The 22,718-nt window shown below is 41.7% G+C and overlaps 1 pseudogene; it reads right to left on the bottom strand.

Annotated features, from left to right (window-relative positions):
• Positions 1–8,715: 8,715 nt before the first annotated feature.
• The window catches only part of LOC119353287, a 90,962-nt pseudogene continuing 76,959 nt past the window's right edge, over positions 8,716–22,718 (bottom strand).

Genomic DNA, 22,718 nt, shown 5'->3' with positions numbered 1-22,718 from the left:
TGATAACATGAGAGACTCTCTACTATGAAGATCATGGTGCTACTTTGAATCACAAGTGTGGTAAAAGGATAGTAACATTGTCCCTTCTCTCTTTTTCTCTCATTTTTTTATTTATATTTTTATGGCCTTTCTCTTTTTTTTATTTGGGCTTCTTTGGCCTTTTTTTATTTTTCGTCCGGAGTCTCATCCCGACTTGTGGGGGAATCATAGTCTCCATCATTCTTTCCTCACTGGGACAATGCTCCAATAATGATGATCATCACACTTTTATTTTTCTTACAACTCAACAATTACAACTTGATACTTAGAACAAAATATGACTCTATGTGAATGCATCCGGCGGTGTACCGGGATATGCAATATGACAATGATGGATGTGTCATGATGAACTAGATGGTGGAAAGTTGCATGGCTATATATCTCGGAATGGCTATGGAAATGCCATAATAGGTAGGTATGGTGGCTGTTTTGAGGAAGGTATATGGTAGGTGTATGATACCGACGAAAGTTGCGCGGTATTAGAGAGGCTAGCAAAGGTGGAAGGGTGAGAGTGCGTATAATCCATGGACTCAACATTAGTCATAAAGAACTCATATACTTATTGCAAAAAATTAGAAACCATCAAAGCAAAGTACTACACGCATGCTCCTAGGGGGATAGATTGGTAGGAAAAGACCATCGCTCGTCCCCGACCGCCACTCATAAGGAAGACAATCAATAAATAAATCATGCTTCGACTTCATCACATAACGGTTCACCATATGTGCATGCTACGGGAATCAAAAACTTCAACACAAATATTCTTTAAATTCACAACTACTCAACTAGCATGACTTTAATATTATCACCTCCATATCTCAAAACAATTATCATGCTTCAATCTTTTCTTAGTATTCAACTCACTCAAAAGAAAAGTTTCGCAAATCTTGAATACCAAGCATATTATTATTAGGCAAAGTACCATGCTATTAAGAGACTCTCAAATTAATTTAAGTGAAGCATGAGAGATCAATAGTTTCTTTAAAACAAATCCACCACCGTGCTCTAAAAGATCTAAGTGAAGCACATAGAGCAAAGTTATCTAGCTCAAAGGATATAAGTGAAGCACATAGAGCAAAATTATCTAGCTCAAAGGATATAAGTGAAGCACATAGAGCAAAATTATCTAGCTCAAAAGATATAAGTGAAGCACATAGAGCAAAATTATCTACCTCAAAAGATATAAGTGAAGCACATAGAGTATTCTATCAAATTTTAATTCATGTATGGCTCTCTCAAAAGGTGTGTACAGCAAGGATGATTGTGGTATACTAGCAAACAAAGACACAAATAATACAAGACACTCCAATCAAAACACATATCATGTTGGTGAATAAAAATATAGCTCCAAGTAAACTACCGATGGAAGTGGACGAAAAGAGGGGATGCCTTCCGGGGCATCCCCAAGCTTTAACTTTTTGGTGTTCTTGGATTATCTTGGGGGTGCCATGGGCATCCCCAAGCTTAGGCTCTTGCCACTCCTTGTTCCATGATCCATCAAAAGAATTCACCCAAAACTTGAAAACTTCACAACACAAAACTCAAAATAGAAAACTCGTGAGCTCCGTTAGCGAAAGAAAACAAAAGACCACTTCAAGATACTGTAATAAACTCATTCTTTATTTATATTGGTGTTAAACCTACTGTATTCCAACTTATCTATGGATTATAAACTATTTTACTAGCCATAGATTCATCAAAATAAGCAAACAAAACACGAAAAACAGAATCTGTCAGAAACGGAACAGTCTGTAGTAATCTGAAGCTAGCGCAAGATCTGGAACCACAAAAATTCTAAAATAAATTTATGGATGTGAGGAATTTATATATTAATCATCTGCAAAAATAATTAACTAAATAGCACTCTTCAAATAAAAATGACAGCAGTTCTCGTGAGCGCTAAAGTTTCTGTTTTTTACACCAAGTTCAACAAGACTTTCCCCAAGTCTTCCCAACGGTTCTACTTGGCACAAACGCTAATTAAACACAAAAAACACAAACTAAACAGAGGCTCAATAATTTATTTATTACTAAACAGGAGCAAATAACAAGGAATAAAAATAAAATTGGGTTGCCTCCCAACAAGCGCTATCGTTTAACGCCCCTAGCTAGGCATAACAAGCAAGGATAGATCTAGGTATTGTCATCTTTGGTTTTAGGGAAAAAGAGAGTAAACTTGTTATCTATGGAATTAATCTTTCTATTTCGATAGAGTACATGTCCATTAATGGTAGAAGAAAGATTAAGAATGTTGCGGAAACTGGCATCTAGGCTAGCTTTTATCTCTTTAATAGATTCATTTTGATAAGAGAGCAAGAGAGATGTGATTTCAGTTTTCTCATTAATGGGGTGCCCAAATATAGTTTTCATCCTCTCATAGGTATCTATGGGGCCCCCTTCAAGAAAACCCCCCTCGAAAATAGAATCTAAAACTTGTTTGAACGAAGCGGGCAGCCCAACATAAAAGCTTTTTAAGTAAACCTCAATTTGATATTGGGGTACATAGCTAGCCCGAATCCTTAACAGCCTATCCCAAGCATCTTTCAAAGATTCATCAAGTAAATAACGGAAAATTCCAGAGTCATCTTCATCAAAATTACTAAGGTTCTCATTGATAACTACGACAAGTTGTTCTATAGCATTCTGATTTATAAGTTTAGATAAGATAGCAGGATTATCTAAAGCACTAGAACTTGGGAGAAAACCCCCAACTCTTTTTGGTTATGACATGGCAAGGGAAAATAGGCAAACAGAGAGAGAGAGAGAGGATAGAGAGAGAGGGCAAATAAAACGGCAAGGGTGAATTGGGGGGGAGGGGAAAATGAGAGGCAAATGGCAAATAATGTAATGCGAGAGATAGGGATTGTGATGGGTACTTGGTATATTGACTTTTTGCGTAGACTCCCCGGCAACGGCGCCAGAAATCCTTCTTGCTAGGTCTTGAGCTTGCGTTGGTTTTCCCTGAAGAGGAAGGGATGATGCAGCAGAGTAGCGTAAGTATTTCCCTTAGTTTTTGAGAACCAAGGTATCAATCCAGTAGGAGCCCACACTCAAGTCCCTCGTACCTGCACAAAGCGATAACTACTCGCAACCAACGCGATTAGGGGTTGTCAAGCCCTTCACGGTCACTTACAAGAGTGAGATCTGATAGATAAAATATTTTTGGTATTTTTGATATAAAGATGCAAAGTAAAAAGTAAAGGCAAAGTAAATAGCAAAACGATTGATATGATGAGAATAGACCCGGGGGCCATAGGTTTCACTAGTGGCTTCTCTCAAGAGCATAAGTATTCTACGATGGGTGAACAAATTACTGTTGAGCAATTGATAGAATTGTGCATAATTATGAGAATATCTAGGCATGATCATGTATATAGGCATCACGTCCGTGACAAGTAGACCGAAACGATTCTGCATCTACTACTATTACTCCACCCATCGACCGCTATCCAGCATGCATCTAGACTATTAAGTTAAAAACAGAGTAACACCTTAAGCAAGATGACATGATGTAGAGAGATAAATTCATGCAATATGAAATAAACCCCATCTTGTTATCCTCGATGGCAACGATACAATACGTGCCTTGCTGCCCCTTCTGTCACTGGGTAAGGACACCGCAAGATTGAACCCAAAGCTAAGCACTTCTCCCATGGCAAGAACTACCAATCTAGTTGGCCAAACCAAACGGATAATTTGAAGAGACTTGCAAAGATAACTAACCATACATAAAATAATTCAAAGAAGATTCAAATATTATTCATAGATAGACTTGATCATAAACCCACAATTCATCTGTCTTAACAAACACACTGCAAAAAGAAGATTACATCGAATAGATCTCCACGAGAGAGGGGGAGAACTTTGTATTGAGATTCAAAGAGAGAGAAGAAGCCATCTAGCTACTAACTATGGACCCGAAGGTCAGAGGTAAACTACTCACACTTCATCGGAGAGGCTATCATGATGTACAAGCCCTCCGTGATGACGGCCCTCTTTCGGCGGAGCTCCGGAACAGGCCCCAAGATGGGATCTCGTGGATACAGAAAGTTGCGGTGGTGGAATTAGGTTTTTGGCTCCTATTTTGATCGTTTGGGGGTACGTGTGTATATATAGGAGGAAGAAGTACGCCGGAGGAGCAACGAGGGGCCCACGAGGCAGGGGGCGCTCCCTAGGGGGGGGCGCCCCCCATCCTTGTGACTGTCTCTTTTGTTCCTTGGAGCAGGGTCCAAGTCTCCTAGATCACGTTCGGTGAGAAAATAATGTTCTCGAAGATTTTATTCCGTTTGGACTCCGTTTGATATTCCGTTTCTTCGAACCACTGAAATAGGCAAAAAAACAACAATTCTGGGCTGGGCCTCTGGTTAATAGGTTAGTCCCAAAAATAATATAAAAGTGGAAAATAAAGCCCAATATAGTCCAAAACAGTAGATAATATAGCATCAAGCAATCAAAAATTATAGATACTTTGGAGACGTATCACACAACCAACAGGATCGCCTCTCGCTGATTGCCCCACGATACAACGATGTGGAGCCATCCTTGTGATCCAACGGCCCGAAGCCTGCACACAGCCTGCCCATCGAATTCCTTCTAGAAGACCACATCTGAGGATTGTCGCTTGGCGCCAAGGTATGATCGGACGACTGACGTTCGGAGCTAGGGTTAGGCGAAACCCCGTGGGGTTTAGAGTGGTTTTGAGCTGGTCAACGAGCTTACAAAAGCTTTAACTGAGCATAACTAATAAAAAAATCAAAAAATATGAAACATTCGCCGTTCATCGTTTCATAAGATACACTAATGAGAAAAAAATACTAAACTTGTTTTATGGTCATTTTCATGAAAAAACCCTAGCTGGCACGATCGAAGTCAAATGAGCACCATTAATTTAAAAAAGAATCAAAAAAATATGAAATCTGCACACAATGTTGTCTTATGTGACATGTTACCAAACAAAAATCATAAACTTGGTCTATGGTCATTTTCATGAGAAAACTTTCACACATATGAGCTATCACCTACAAGATTTCATAGAGTTCAAGGAGATGAGGTAGGGTTACCTTCTATTTTTGAAAAAAAATTAAAAAAAATCAAAAAAATCTCCAAACCTTTATTTCAAAGTGAATAAGAAGGATCTGAACAAAGTTTTCCATTTTCATATTTTAAACGTGTTTTTAATAGTTTTTATATTAAAGCATATTTTTCAAAATAAAATATAAAAGTATGAAGATTAATTCAAAAAATAGTGAGACTTCGAATCTACACTATATAGATTGAATAGGTGTTAATAAAAAACATTTGGATCATTTGGAGTAAGTCCAAAAAAACTTGATTACAAATGGGCTGTTTACCCTAGCCTGGGAGCTCATTTGGAGCACATTTCTCAAGTTCAAATCTCTTTGACCTCCTCTAAATCACCTCAAATTTTTCACACATGATCTCCTACACAAACATCCATAGTTTGCCAAGGTTTTATTTAAACGTGTTTTTAATAGTTTTTATATTAAAGCATATTTTTCAAAATAAAATGTAAAATATGAAGATTAATTCAAAAAATAGTGAGACTTCGAATCTACACTATATAGATTGAATAGGTGTTAATAAAAACATTTGGCTCATTTGGAGTAAGTCCAAAAAAACTTGATTACAAATGGGTTGTTTACCCTAGCCTGGGAGCTCATATGGAGCACATTTCTCAAGTTCAAATCTCTTTGACCTCCTCTAAATCACCTCAAATTTTGCACACATGATCTCCTACACAAACATCCATAGTTTGCCAAGGTTTTATTTTTTTTGCATTTTCTTGAATTTATACTGTCCTGTCGAATGTCAGTTCAAAACATCGGATAATGAAACATGCTGGTTGGAAAAAGCATGCATTTGATTTGATTAATAAACATGAGACCAATAACATGTGTGATCAGTGAAGCAACACTGAAACAACATGTGTGATCAGTGAAGCAACACTGAAGTGATCAGTGAAGCAACACTGAAACAACATGTGTGATCAGTGAAGCAACAGTGAAACAACATGTGTGATCATTGCAACACCTAAATTCATACTTCACAACATCTAGACAGAACTAACCATACACCACAGGCAAATATAAGGACAGACAAATATAGATAGAATAATACATTACTAGCATCACCATAGATTCAGTTCACACCATAAACAGCCACATTCAGTTTACCAAAAGTAACCGGACCCAAAGTAACCCAAAAGATTAAGATTCAGTTCACAACATCACATCATCACATCACCTCATGCCAGAGTCAGGGCCTTCGCGAGCGCAGCATGCTGCCCTCTGATCATGTAGTCCTCCCCGTGGATCACTACATCCTCTGCATGAGACAGAAGATGATCGAAGCGGCCATCCTTTGGCTTTGGCTTGGTGGTGCAGTAGGGGCAGTGCCACTTCTTGATCTTGAGGTTGTAGAAGGAAGCAACTCCCTTGGCCTTGATCTTCTCCACCTCCTTGGTTGTGAAGGACGCGGCGTTGCCCTTGTACACATCATCTCTAGAATCATACTGCACACATGAATGAATTGCATTAATACATTATAGATTCATATACACCATGTCAAAGGAACTAAATGAACAAGGGATAGGCTTACCTCATATTCTTTGTCGTCACTAAACTCTGGATCGTACGGGTCGTAGTCAGCCAGCTTCCTCTCCACCCTCAACCATCATCCTCCTGAATATACAATTACATCCATCACTAGTAGCCAATTGAAAATTTAGATATGCACACATGATACATTGATCATAGGGCTAATGTACTCCCAATATGACATTCAAAACCTCAACCTGAGTAGCATTCAAAAACAAATCTAATATAATACACATGACATTCAAATAACACATTGATCATTGGTCATGCACACACATTGAAGAACAGAGCTAATATAACTACATGTTGTGGACAAATTTATATACTAATGAATCAAATAACTTCTTAATCAATGGATTCTATCTGGGCATATGACATTCAAAACCCCAATTTGAGTAGCATTCAAAAACAAATCTAATAGGGGCCCAATCTAATAAGCGTACATGTTTGTAGCATTAAAAACTCCAATCTATGAGCACTAAAAACAAATCTAATAATCATACATCTGTGCAGCAATGAGTCACATCTAATAAATAGATCTGTCTAGCATTTTTGCAACGAATTTATGCAACGAACCCTAGTACAAAAAACTCCATCCCCCAATACAGAAAACCATGGCCCATCCGTCAAACCAACTACTCTAACCATCTGAACTACGGTATGAATCCACAATCTAACAAATCCAACTAACTCTACAAGCTAATATCCTAAAGCAAAGCAAGTGCAAATACCTCTTGCTCCTCGCCAGGCTGCGCATCGAGGGTATCGGGATTGACTGCGCCGCTCGATGCCATCACCTTCTGCAGCGCTGAGGCGGAGCCCGCCACCTCCTTCTCCACATCCGCAGTGATTGCAAGTTTCCCCGCATCACCGTGGACGCCGCCGACATCCGCGGTCACCGTGCTGTGCAGCTCGACCACATCTCCAGCCGTTGCGCCGGTGTCGCCACGGGCTTCGGCCATCTCCGAGAAGATGGAGGCGATGAAGGTGGGGAAGAGGATGCGCTGGGGGCGAGTGAGACGGTGCGGTCGAGGCAATGGAGGAGAGCGAGACGACGCCGGTGTGGGAGAGGAAGACGATGCGACAGGGAGGGGATTTGGGGGAAAATGGTAGGCGGCAATGGAGGTGGTTGCCCCTCTTTATACGATGGGATGTTTCCGGCATGTCCCATGGACACGTGCTACCCCACGACCGCAGTCAGTTGCATGCGCCCACGTATACGAATACGTGTACGGTCAGCATACGAAACAACTATACGGGTAACGGTCAAAGGTGTACTTGGCCCTATGCATCCTCACTCATCAGAGTTAAAGGTCAAAGGCATTGACCCGACGACAACGTCTGTTGTAACCTATTCTGAGGGTTTCGGATAAGGGAGTGAGCAAAAATGAGAAAAAGTTAACAGAGTGAAGGAAAGTGAGCAAAAGTTAACCGGGGACACACACAAGGGAGATGGTGTCATGTTAGAAATCTACTCATGCATGGCAAGTATTAATAGCAACGACAATAATATCTGTTGACGAGGTTTACTCTCAAGGCCCTATACATTCTTGAGACATGACTACGAATGCTAATCCCTATGTATTAAATCAATTTAATAAAAGTGAAAACAAGCACGAGGAGTCTATCATACAGAGTCTCTGCTACCCACCAAAGCCGGTCTGGCCACTCCTGCCACATGCACGGGATCGTCCCCATATACTAGGTCAACTTAGCAAGCATCATTGCCAAACTTAAACATTTTGGAAGAGGTGTAATTTGAAGAGTAGGGATGAAAATCGGATATATCAGATGATAAATGTGTACCATTGATGGTTCGACCTTATAGCAACTCCAACGCGCCGATCCAAACGGACGCGCACTTTGTTCGCTTTTCATCCGTTTGGGTTGGCCAGGTGGACGTGCAGGTCCGCTTTTCAATTTGGGTCGGCAGGTGTGCCCAATGAGAGGCATACTCATTTTTGGCCCGTGTGGCTGAAATAAATTTAGAAAAACTTAATTAAACATAAGTGGCCGATCAACGCCGGCCAAAGTTCACTTAAACATAGAAAAAACCCGTCTACACGCTACCATAGTCGTCCGCCATGCCCTTGCCCTTGCCCTTGTCGTCGTCGTCGTCGCTGCCGGTGAAGTCGATGAAGACGAGAGGCGTCCCAGCCTAGCCAAACGTGGCTTGATAGGCCACCAGGGTGCCTCCTCTGACACCTGATGTTGCGACGGCAATGCGGCAAGGTGGGCGCGCTGCCTCCAATGCTCGAGGTACACGACCTTGAAGGAAATATGCCCTAGAGGCAATAATAAAGTTGTTATTTATATTTCCTTATATCATGATAAATGTTTATTATTCATGCTAGAATTGTATTAACCGAAAACTTAGTACATGTGTGAATACATAGACAAACAAAGTGTCTCTAGTTTGCCTCTACTTGACTAGCTCGTTGAATCAATGATGGTTATGTTTCCTAACCATAGACATGAGTTGTCATTTGATTAACGGGATCACATCATTAGAGAATGATGTGATTGACTTGACCCATCCGTTAGCTTAACACAATGATCGTTTAGTTTGTTGCTATTGCTTTTTCCATAACTATACATGTTCCTATGACTATGAGATCATGCAACTCCTGAATACCGGAGGAACACTTTGTATGAGATGATGCTAAATTTTATTGTATGAGATGACCATGTTTTGTAACACTTTTTCCATAACTATACATGTTCCTATGACTATGAGATCATGCAACTCCTGCATACTCAGATGTGATATGGTCAAGACATGATGCTAAATTTTATTGTATGAGATGACCATGTTTTGTAACACAGTTATCGGCAACTGGCAGGAGCCATATGGTTGTCGCTTTATTGTATGAAATGCAATCGCCGTGTAATTGCTTTACTTTATCACTAAGCGGTAGCAATAGTCGTGAAGGCAATAGTTGGAAAGATGACAATGATATTTCGATGGAGGTCAAGGTGTCAAGCCGGTGACGATGGTGATCATGATGGTGCTTTGGAGATGGAGATCACGGGCACAAGATGATGATGGCCATATCATATCACTTATATTGATTGCATGTGATGTTTATCCTTTATGCATCTTATTTTGCTTAGTTCGATGGTAGCATTATAAGATGATCTCTCACTAAATTTTAAGGTGTAAGTGTTCTCCCTGAGTATGCACCATTGCTACAGTTCATCGTGCCGAGACACCACATGATGATCGGGTGTGATAAGCTCTACGTTCACATACAACAGGTGCAAACCAGTTTTGCACACGCAGAATACTCGGGTTAAACTTGATGAACCTAGCATATGCAGATATGACCTCGGAACACTAAGACCGAAAGGTCGAGCGTGAATCATATAGTAGATATGATCAACATAGTGATGTTCACCATTGAAAACTACTCCATCTCACGTGATGATCGGACATGGTTTAGTTGATGTGGATTACGTGATCACTTAGATGGTTAGAGGGATGTCTATCTAAGTGGGAGTTCTTAAGTAATTTGATTAATTGAACTTTAATTTATCATGAACTTAGTACCTGATAGTATTTTGCATGTCTATGTTGTTGTAGATAGATGGCCCGTGCTGTTGTTCCGTTGAATTTTAATGCGTTCCTTGAGAAAGCAAAGTTGAAAGATGACGGTAGCAATTACACGGACTGGGTCCGTAACTTGAGGATTATCCTCATTGCTGCACAGAAGAATTACATCCTGGAAGCACCGCTAGGTGCCAAACCCGCTGCAGGAGCAACACCAGATGTTATGAACTTCTGGTAGAGCAAAACTGACGACTACTCGATAGTTCAGTGCGCCATGCTTTACGGTTTAGAACCGGGACTTCAACAACGTTTTGAACGTCATGGAGCATATGACATGTTCCAGGAGTTGAAGTTGATATTTCAAGCAAATGCCCAGATTGAGAGATATGAAGTCTCCAATAAGTTCTACAACTGCAAGATGGAAGAGAATAGTTCTGTCAGTGAAGATATACTCAAAATGTCTGCGTATAATAATCACTTGATTCAACTAGGAGTTAATCTTCCGGATGATAGTGTCATTGACAGAATTCTTCAATCACTGTCACCAAGCTACAAGAGCTTCGTGATGAACTATAATATGCAAGGGATGGATAAGACTATTCCCGAGCTCTTCGTGATGCTAAAGGCTGTGGAGGTAGAAATCAAAAAGGAGCATCAAGTGTTGATGGTTAACAAGACCACCAGTTTCAAGAAAAAGGGTAAATGGAAGAAGGGGAACTTCAAGAAGAACGACAAGCAAGTTTTTGCTCAAGTGAAGAAGCCCAAGTCTGGACCTAAGCCCGAGACCGAGTGCTTCTACTGCAAAGGGACTGGTCACTGGAAGCGGAACTGCCCCAAGTATTTGGTGGATAAGAAGGATGGCAAGGTGAACACATGTATATGTGATATACATGTTATTGATGTGTACCTTACTAATGCTCGCAGTAGTACCTGGGTATTTGATACTAGTTCTGTTGCTAATATTTGCAACTCGAAACAGGGACTACGGATTAAGCGAAGATTGGCTAAGGACGAGGTGACAATGCATGTGGGAAATGGTTCCAAAGTCGATGTGATCGCGGTCGGCACGCTACCTCTACATCTACCTTCGGGATTAGTATTAGACCTAAATAATTGTTATTTGGTGCCAGCGTTGAGCATGAACATTATATCTGGATCTTGTTTGATGCGAGACAGTTGTTCATTTAAATCTGAGAATAATGGTTGTTCTATTTATATGAGTAATATCTTTTATGGTCATGCACCCTTGAAGAGTGGTCTATTCTTGATGAATCTCGATAGTTGTGATACACATATTCATAATATTGAAGCCAAAAGATGCAGAGTTGATAATGATAGTGCAACTTATTTGTGGCACTGACGTTTATGTCATATTGGTGTAAAAGCGCATGAAGAAACTCCATTCCGATGGACTTTTGGAATCACTTGGTACTTGCGAATCATGCCTCATGGGCAACATGACTAAAACGCCGTTCTCCGGAACAATGGACCGAGCAACAAATTTGTTGGAAATCATACATACTGATGTATGTGGTCCAATGAATATAGAGGCTCGCGGCGGGTATCGTTATTTTCTCACCTTCATAGATGATTTGAGCAGATATGGGTATATCTACTTGATGAAACATAAGTCTGAAACATTTGAAAAGTTCAAAGAATTTCAGAGTGAAGTGGCAAGAAAATAAAGTTTCTACGATCTAATCGTGGAGGAGAATATTTGAGTTACGAGTTTGGTCTTCATTTGAAACAATGTGGAATAGTTTCACAACTCACGCCACCCAGAACACCACAATGTAATGGTGTGTCCGAACGTCGTAATCGTACTTTACTAGATATGGTGCGATCTATGATGTCTCTTACTGATTTACCGCTATCATTTTGGGAATATGCTTTAGAGACGGCTGCATTCACGTTAAATAGGGCACCATCTAAATCCGTTGAGAATACGCCTTATGAACTGTGGTTTGGCAAGAAACCAAAGTTGTCATTTCTTAAAGTTTGGGGCTGCGATGCTTATGTGAAAAAGCTTCAACTTGATAAGCTCGAACCCAAATCGGAGAAATGTGTCTTCATAGGATACCCAAAGGAGACTGTTGGGTACACCTTCTATCACAGATCCAAAGGCAAGATATTCGTTGCTAAGAATGGATCCTTTCTAGAGAAGGAGTTTCTCTCGAAAGAAGTGAGTGGGAGGAAAGTAGAACTTGACGAGATAATTGTACCTTCTCACTTATTGGAAAGTAGTTCATCATTGAAATCAGTTCCAGTGATTCCTACACCAGTAAGTGAGGAAGCTAATGATGATGGTCATGAAACTTCTGATCAAGTTACTGCCGAACATCATAGGTCAACCAGAGTAAGATCCGCACCAGAGTGGTACGGTAATCATGTTCTAGAAGTCATGTTACTTGACCATGACGAACCTACGAACTATGAGGAAGCGATGATGAGCCCAGATTCCGCAAAATGGCTTGAAGCCATGAAATCTGAGATGGGATCCATGTATGAGAACAAAGTGTGGACTTTGGTTGACTTGCCCGATGATCGGCAAGCCATATAGAATAAATGGATCTTCAAGAAGAAGACTGACGCTGACGGTAATGTTACTGTATACAAAGCTCGACTTGTTGCGAAAGGTTTTCGACAAGTTCAAGGAGTTGACTACGATGAGACCTTCTCACCCGTAGCGATGCTTAAGTCCGTCTGAATCATGTTAGCAATTCCCACATTTTATGATTATGAAATCAGGCAAATGGATGTCAAAACTGCATTCCTTAATGGATATCTTAAAGAAGAGTTGTATATGATGCAACCAGAAGGTTTTGTCGATCCAAAAGGTGCTAACAAAGTGTGCAAGCTCCAGTGATCCATTTATGGACTGGTGCAAGCCTCTCGGAGTTGGAATATACACTTTGATAGTGTGATCAAAGCATATGGTTTTATACAGACTTTTAGAGAAGCTTGTATTTACAAGAAAGTGAGTGGGAGCTCCGTAGCATTTCTGATCTTATATGTAGATAACATATTGTTGATCGGAAATGATACTGAATTTCTGAATAGCATAAAAGGATACTTGAATAAGAATTTTTCAATGAAAGACCTCGGTGAAGCTGCTTATATATTAGGCATCTAGATCTATAGAGATAGATCAAGACGCTTGATTGTACTTTCACAAAGCACATACCTTGATAAAGTTTTGAAGAAGTTCAAAATGGATCAGGCCAAGAAAGGGTTCCTGCCTGTGTTACAAGGTGTGAAGTTGAGTCAGACTCAATGCCCGACCACTGCAGAAGATAGAGAGAAAATGAAAGTTGTTCCCTATGCTTTAGCCATAGGCTCTATCATGTATGCAATGATGTGTACCAGACCTGATGTGTGACTTGCTATTAGTTTAGCAGGGAGGTACCAAAGTAATCCAGGAGTGGATCACTGGACAACGGTCAAGAACATCCTGAAATACCTGGAAAGGACTAAGGATGTGTTTCTCGTTGATGGAGGTGACAAAGAGCTCGTCGCAAATGGTTACGTCGATGCAAGCTTTGACACTGATCCAGATGACTCTAAGTCACAAACCGGATACGTGTTTTTATTAAATGGTGGAGCTGTCAGTTGGTGTAGTTCCAAGCAGAGCGTCGTGGCGGGATCTACATGTGAAGCGGAATTCATAGCTACTTCGGAAGCAGCAAATGAAGGAGTCTGGATGAAGGAGTTCATATCCGATCTAGGTGTCATACCTAGTGCATCGGGTCCAATGAAAATCTTTTGTGACGATACTGGTACAATTGCCTTGGCAAAGGAGTCCAGATTCCACAAGAGAACCAAGCACATCAAGAGACGCTTCAATTCCATCTGCGGTCAAGTCAAGGAGTGAGACATAGAGATTTGCAAGATACATACGGATCTGAATGTTGCAAACTCGTTGACTAAGCCTCTCTCATGAGCAAAACATGATCAATACCAAGACTCGATGGGTGTTAGAATCATTACAATGTAATCTAGATTATTGACTCTAGTGCAAGTGGGAGACTGGAGGAAATATGCCCTAGAGGCAATAATAAAGTTGTTATTTATATTTCCTTATATCATGATAAATGTTTATTATTCATGCTAGAATTGTATTAACCGGAAACTTAGTACATGTGTGAATACATAGACAAATAGACTGTATCTAGTTTGCCTCTACTTGACTAGCTCGTTGAATCAATGATGATTATGTTTCCTAACCATAGACATGAGTTGTCATTTGATTAACGGGATCACATCATTAGAGAATGATGTGATTGACTTGACCCATCCGTTAGCTTAGCACGATGATCGTTTAGTTTTGTTGCTATTGCTTTCTCCATAACTATACATGTTCCTATGACTATGAGATCATGCAACTCCCGAATACCGGAGGAACACTTTGTGTGCTACCAAATTTCATAACATAACTGGGTGATTATAAAGGTGCTCTACAGGTGTCTCCGATGGTGTTTGTTCAGTTGGCATGGATCAATATTAGGATTTGTCACTCCGATTGTCGGAGAGGTATCTCTGGGCCCTCTCGGTAATGTACATCACTCTTAAGCCTTGCAAGAAATGTAGCTAATGAGTTAGTTACGGGATGTAGCATTACGGAACGAGTAAAGACACTTGCCGGTAACGAGATTGAACTAGGTACTGAGATACCGACGATCGAATCTCGGGCAAGTAACATACCGATGACAAAGGGAACAACATATACCGTTATGCGGTTTGACCGATAAAGATCTTCGTAGAATATGTAGGAACCAATATGAGCATCCAGAATCTGCTATTGGTTATTGACCGGAGATGAGTCTCGGTCATGTCTACATAGTTCTCGAACCAGTAGGGTCCGCACGCTTAACATTCGGTGACGATCGGTATTACGAGTTTATGTGTTTTGATGTACCGAAGGTAGTTCGGAGTCCCGAATTTGATCATGGACATGAAGAGGAGTCTCAAAATGGTCGATACGTAAATATCGATATATTGGAAGCCTATATTTGGACATCGGAATGGTTCCGAGTGGTTCGGACATTTTTTCTGGAGTACCGGGAGGTTACCGGAACCCCCAGGGAGTATGTGTGCCTTATTGGGCTTTAGTGGAATGGAGGAGAGGGAAGGGAAAAGAGGGAGGCGCGCCCCCAAGCCCAATCCGAATTGGGAGGGGGTCCGGCCCCCCTTTCCTTCCTCCCTCTCTCCTCCTTCCTTCCTCTCCTACTCCTACTTGGAAGGGGGGCATCCTACTCCCGGAGGGAGTAGGACTCCCCTAGGGCGCGCCGTAGAGAGGGTCGGCCCTCCCCCTCCTCCACTCCTTTATATACGGGGGAGGGGGGCACCCCATAGACACACAAGTTGATCATTGATCTTTAGCCGTGTGCGGTGCCCCCCTCCACCATAATCCACCTCAGTTATATCATAGCGGCGCTTAGGCAAAGCCCTGTTCCGGTAGCAACATCATCACCATCATCACGCCGTTGTGCTGATGAAACTCTCCCACAAAGCTCTACTAGATCGTGAGTTCGCGGGACGTCACTGAGCTGATTTGCAGATCGCGGAGGTGTCGTGTCTTCAGTACTAGATCGGTCGATCGTGAAGACGTACGGCTACATCAACCACGTTGTCATAACGCTTTCTCTTACGGTCTACAAGGGTATGTAGACGATACTCTCCCCTCTCGTTGCTATGCATCACCATGATCTTGCGTGTGCATAGGAATTTTTTTGAAATTACTGCGTTCCCCAACATGCCTCCCGCGCCGGTGTCGCGCAGTGCCAAACGGGGGTGGGGGCTGCGCGGCGGCAGCGACGGGGACAGCGGCACCACGCAGTCGCCGGCCGCAGAGAGGGCGATGGCCTCTGCCAGCCTCGCATGGTAGTCTACCTTCAGCCACTCCCCCTTGATGGAGGTCTCCAAGGCCCCCGCTAGTGCCGCCTGGTAGGCAGCCTCCTCCCTCCTGCTCCTCTGGCTTGATGATTGGGGGCGGGGGGTTGGCGTGGTGGTACTGCATGCCGAGCCGCCATTGCTCCTCGTGCTCGAGGGAAAACCAGACCTCCCAATGGGGAGAGTCTACCGTATACTTCGGCATCCGTTGCTGCTTCGGCGTGAGCAGCGTCCGATGCCTGTGCACCTCCTTGGCATGCGCCCGCTATGACCACGGCACCACTGTCACAGGGATCCGTTGCGGATCGAGATGCCAATGGTGCCGCAACATGACGGACGGGTATGACAGTGACTGCATGAACTCCTAGTGCCACCACGCTTGGTGCACCGGGATGTGCAGCCACTGCCTCGTGGGGTGGGCAGGTGCCGCCGGCGGCGGAGGAAGAGCGCAGGAGGAGGAAGTGCCGAGGGCGAACTTCCCCTTGCTCTTGTCGGAGCCATGATACCTCTTGAGCATGCGTTGGTTTTCCCTTGAAGAGGAAAGGGTGATGCAGCACAGTAGCATAAGTATTTCCCTCAGTTTTTGAGAACCAAGGTATCAATCCAGTAGGAGGTAACACACAAGTCACATAGTACCTGCACAAACAAACAAGAACCTTGCAACCAACGCGATAAAGGCATTGTCAATCCCTTCACGGTCACTTACGAAAGTGAGATCTGATAGAGATAATAAGATAAATAATTTTGGTATTTTTATGATATAGATTGGAAAATAAAGATTGCAAAAAAAACGGTAATAGAAATAGTAAGTTGATATGAAAATAATATGATGGAAGATCGACCCGGGAGCCATAGGTTTCACTAGTGGCTTCTCTCAAGAAAGCAAATTCTACGATGGGTGAACAAATTACTGTCGAGCAATTGATAGAAAAGTGAATACTTATGAGAATATCTAGGAATGATCATGTATATAGGCATCACATCTGCGACTAGTAGACCGAAACGATTATGCATCTACTACTATTACTCCACACATCGACCGCTATCCAGCATGCATCTAGAGTATTAAGTTCATAAGAACTGAGTAACGCATTAGGAAAGATGACATGATGTAGAGGGATAAACTCAAGCAATATGATATAAACCCCATATTTTTATCCTTGATGGCAATAATACAATACGTGCCTTGCTGCCCCTGCTGTCACTGGGAAAGGACACCGCAAGATTGAATCCAAAGCTAAGCACTTCTCCCATTGCAAGAAAGATCAATCTAGTAGGCCAAACCAAACTGATAATTCGAAGAGACTTGCAAAGATATTTAAATCATGCATAAAAGATTTCAGAGAAGAATCAAATATTGTTCATAGATAATCTTGATCATAAATCCGCAATTCATTGGATCTCGACAAACACACCGCAAAAAGAATTACATCGAATAGATCTCCAAGAGAATCGAGGAGAACTTTGTATTGAGATCCAAAGAGAGACAAGAAGCCATCTAGCTAATAACTATGGACCCGAAGGTCTGTGGTAAACTACTCACACATCATCGGAGAGGCTATGGTGTTGATGTAGAAGCCCTCCGTGGTCGATCCCCCCGCCAGTAGAGCGTCGGAAAAGGCCCCAAGATGGGATCTCACGGGTACAGAAGGTTGCGGCGGTGGAAATAGGGTTTCGTGGTGCTCCTGGATGTTTTCGGGGTATATGGGTATATATAGGAGGAAGAAGTACATCGGTGGAGCTGTGAGGTGCCCACGAGGGTGGGGGCATGCCTACCCCCCTGGACGCGCCCTCCTGCGTCGTGGCCTCCTTGCTTCTTTCTTGACGTCCACTCTAAGTCTCCTGGATCATGTTTGTTCCAAAAATAACTCTCCCAAAGGATTCATTCCATTTGGATTCCGTTTGATATTCCTTTTCCGCGTAACACTGAAATAGGAAAAAAACAGCAATTTGCACTCGGCCTTTGGTTAGTAGGTTTGTTCCAAAAGTAATATAAAAAGGTATATTAAAGCCCATTAAACATCCAAAACAGATAATATAATAGCATGGAACAATCAAAAATTATAGATACATTGGAGACGTATCAAGCCACTAAAGAACCCCATGGCTAGGGTTTGGTTGTCGCCAATGAGGAAGCACGTGGGGGCGGCTAGATGTGGACGGTAGTGGAAGTGGATGAGGCCGCTGATAACCCACAAGTATAGGGGATCGCAACCGTTTTCTTGGGTAGAGTATTCAACCCAAATTTATTGATTCGACACAAGGGGAGCCAAAGAATATTCTCAAGTATTAACAGTTGAGTTGTCAATTCAACCGCACCTAAAAGAATTAATATCTGCAGCGAAGTATTTAGTAGCAAAGTAATATGGAAGTAGCGGTAACGGTGGCAAAATTAACAGTAGCAGTTTTGTAGTAATGGTAACAATGGCAAGGGAAAAGTAACTAAGCAAAGATCAATATGTGAAAAGCTCGTAGGCATTGGATCAACGATGGATAATTATGTCGGATGTGATTCCTCATGCAACAGTTATAACATAGGGTGACACAGAACTAGCTCGAGTTCATCAATGTAATGTAGGCATGTATTCTGAATATAGTCATGCGTGCTTATGGAAAAGAACTTGCATGACATCTTTTGTCCTACCCTCTCGTGACAGCAGGGTCCTATTGGAAACTAAGTGATATTAAGGCCTCCTTTTAATAGAGTACCAGATCAAAGCATTAATACTTAGTGAATACATGAACTCCTTAAACTAATGTCGTCACCTGGAGTGGTCCCGATTATTGTCACTTCGGGGTTACCGGATCATAACACATAGTAGGAGACTATTGACTTGCAAGATAGAATCAAGAACTCACATATATTCATAAAAACATAATAGGTTTAGATTTGAAATCATGGTACTCGAGCCCTAGTGACAAGCATTAAGCATAGCAAAGTCATAGCAACATCAATCTCAGAACATAATGGATACTAGGGATCAAACCCTAACAACACTAACTCGGTTACATGATAAATCTCATCCAACCCATCACCATCCAGCAAGCCGACGATGGAATTACTCACGCATGGAGGTGAGCATCATGAAATTGGTGATGGAGGAAAGTTGATGATGACGATGGCGACAGATTCCCCTCTCCGGAGCCCCGAACGGACTCGAGATCAGCCCTCCCGAGAGAGATTAGGGCTTGGCGGCGGCTCCGTATCATAAAACGCGATGAATCCTTCTCTCTCATTTTTTTCTCCCGAACATGAATATATAGAGTTGGAGTTGAGCTCGGTGGAGCCTCAGGGGCCCACGAGACAGGGGGCGCGCCCCCACCCTCACGGACAGGGTGTGGGCCCCCTAGTGTTGATTCTTTCGCCAGAATTTTTTATTAATTCCAAAAATATTCTCCATTGATTTTCAGGTCATTCCGAGAACTTCTATTTCTGCACAAAAATAACACCATGGCAATTCTGCTGAAAACAACGTCAGTCCGGGTTAGTTCCATTCAAATCATGCAAGTTAGAGTCCAAAACAAGGGCAGAAGTGTCTGGAAAAGTAGATACGTTGGAGACATATCAACTCCCCCAAGCTTAAACCTTTGCTTGTCCTCAAGCAATTCAGTTGACAAACTGAAAGTGATAAAGAAAAACTTTTACAAACTCTGTTTGCTCTTGTTGTTGTAAATATGTAAAGCCAGCATTCAAGTTTTCAGCAAAGATTGTGAACCAACCATATTCACAATAACATTTAGGTCTCACATTTACTCATATCAATGGCATAATCAACTAGCGAGCAGTAATAATAAATCTTGGATGACAACACTTTCTCAAAACAATCATAATATAATACAACAAGATGGTATCTCGCTGGCCCTTTCTGAGACCGTAAAACGTAAATGCAGAGCACATCTGAAGATAAAGGACTGACTGGAAATTATAATTCATGGTAAAAGAGATCCAGTCACAGTCATACTCAATGTAAACTAATAGTAATGCATGCAAATGACAGTGGTGCTCTCCAACTGCTGCTTTTTAATAAGAGGATGATGACTTAACATAAAAGTAAATAGATAGGCCTTCGAAGAGGGAAGCAGGGAATTGTAGAGGTGCGAGAGCTCGAGTTTTGAAATAGAGATAAATAACTTTTGAGTGGCATACTTTCATTGTCAACATAACAACCGAGAGATCTTGATATCTTCCATGCTACACACATTATAGGCGGTTCCCAAACAGAATGGTAAAGTTTATACCCCCACCTCCAACAAACATCAATTCGATGGCTTGTCCGACACAATGGGTGCCTCCAACTAACAACAATCCTGGGGGAGTTTTGTTTGCAATTATTTTGATTTAAGCATGGGACTGGGCATCCCGGTTACCAGCCATTTTCTCGTGAATGATGAGCGGAGTCCACTCATCTTGAGAATAACCCACCTAGCATGGAATATATAGACATCGCTAGTTGATACATGAGCTATTCGAGCATACAAAACGGAATTTCATTTGAAGGTTTAGAGTTTGGCACATACAAATTTACATGGAACGACAAGTAGATACGCATATAGGTAGGTATGGTGTACTCATATGGAATAATTTTGGGGTTTATGGAACTGGATGCACAAGCAGTACTCCCGCTTAGTACAAGTGAAGGCTAGAAAGAGACTGGGAAGCGACCAGCTAGAGAGCAACAACAGCCATGAACATGCATTAAAATTAATCAACACTGAGTGCAAGCAAGAGTAGGATATAATTCACCATGAACATAAATATCATAGAGGCTATGTTGATTTTGTTTCAACTACATACCTGAACATGTGTCAAGTCAGCCACTCGAATCGTTCAAAGGAGGATACCACCCTATGATACCACATCACAACCATTTTAATAGCATGTTGGCATGCAAGGTAAACCATTATAGACTCCTACCTAATTAAGCATGGCATGAGCAACTATAATCTCTAATTGTCATTGCAAACATGTTTCATTCATAATAGGCTGAATCAGGAACGTTGAACTAATCATATTTACAAAAAAAGATAGGTCGAGTTCATACCAACTTCTCTCATCTCAATTAGTCCATCATATACTGTCATTATTGCCTTTCACTTGCACGACTGAACAATGTGGACAATAATAATAGTGCATGTGCATTGGACTAAGCTGGAATCTGCAAGCATTTAATACAAGGGAGAAGACAAGGTAATATGGGCTCTTGGTTAAATCAACAATAATGCATATAAGAGCCACTCAACATTTTCATCATGGTCTTCTCCTCTCGACCCCCAAATAACAAGAACAAGACATAATACTATTTACACGGGAAAGCTCCCAACAAGCAAAAGAAGAACAAGAAATGATTTTGAGTTTTCTTTTAATTACTACTACTACAGGCATGGAAAGTAAACTAGCTAAAAGCTACAACTAATTTTTTTTGGTTTTTCTTAAGGTTATTCAAACACACAATAAGAAGGCTTAGAAAAAGAAAATAAACTAGCATGGATAGTACAATGAAAAAGTATGAGCATCGACAACTAGAATGAGTGTGTGAACATGAATGTAATGTTGGTGAGAAATACGTACTCCCCCAAGCATAGGCTTTTGGCCTAAGTTGGTCTATGGCCACCACTGGCCTGGCGGATATCCAAGGTTGTAGCTAGGGTCGTACTGAGATGCAACAGCTACTGCCTGACGAGCTGCCTCTTGGAAGCGAGCTGCCTCCGTCCTCCTTTCATACTCATTTGCCTCCTCCCTGGTTATAACATATCTCATTTTTGCCTAAAAATCAAAGAAAGTAGGAGCAGGGAGAGCAATATCGACAGCGCGACGTCTGTCAAAGATTAGTCGGTACTGGAGGAATTTCTCATTCCTCTCAACAAACTGATGTCGAACCATAGCATTATAATACTACTGTGATGCAACCTCCGTGCAACAATGGCCCCCCAAGTTATATTGTTTATCACCTATCACCGCACTTTTGAGGACACTAAGATCTGGAACGCACATGTGACAAGCCTCATCTTTATCGTGAATACATCTACCTATATAGAGAGCAAAATAATGTATGGAAGGAAAATGAATGATCCCTATGGTAGCTTGTGTGATTTCTCTAGATTCCTCCACAGTGATACTAGCAAGAAAGTCTTTATATTCAGATTTGCAAGGTTCACTAACATTACCCCATTGCGGGAGTTTACAAGCAGTATTAAAATCTTCCAGGTCCATGGTATATGATTTATCATATAAATCAAATAAAACAGTGTGAGAGTTGCACGATGATGTAAATTTAAACCTTCTCACAAAGGAATCAGTTAGGTAGTGGTATTGCGGGCACTTATCTGACACGAAGCCCTCAAGATCAGCATTACGCACATAGGCGTCAAATTCATCCTTGATGCCTGCCCGGGCCATAAACTCCTCTGAAGGCCATTCACAAGCCCACACTTGAGCTTCCCTCGGTGGTTCATAATCCGTCTCACGTATCGCGAGCCTCGGTCCTTGCTTCCTTGAGTAACGACCTTGGTACATTTTCCTGAAATTTTAAGTGACTCAAAGGAAAAGTGAACCAAACTCAACAAAATTGATAGCAACTACTCCCACAAAGTGCCTAGAGACTATATCATGCATTAGAACTACT

This window comes from Triticum dicoccoides, chromosome 1A (genome assembly GCF_002162155.2).
Source record: "Triticum dicoccoides isolate Atlit2015 ecotype Zavitan chromosome 1A, WEW_v2.0, whole genome shotgun sequence".
Classification (NCBI taxonomy): Eukaryota; Viridiplantae; Streptophyta; class Magnoliopsida; order Poales; family Poaceae; genus Triticum; species Triticum dicoccoides.
The sequence above is the reverse complement of the archived record's forward strand: the minus strand, read 5'-3'. Positions and strand labels throughout refer to the sequence as shown.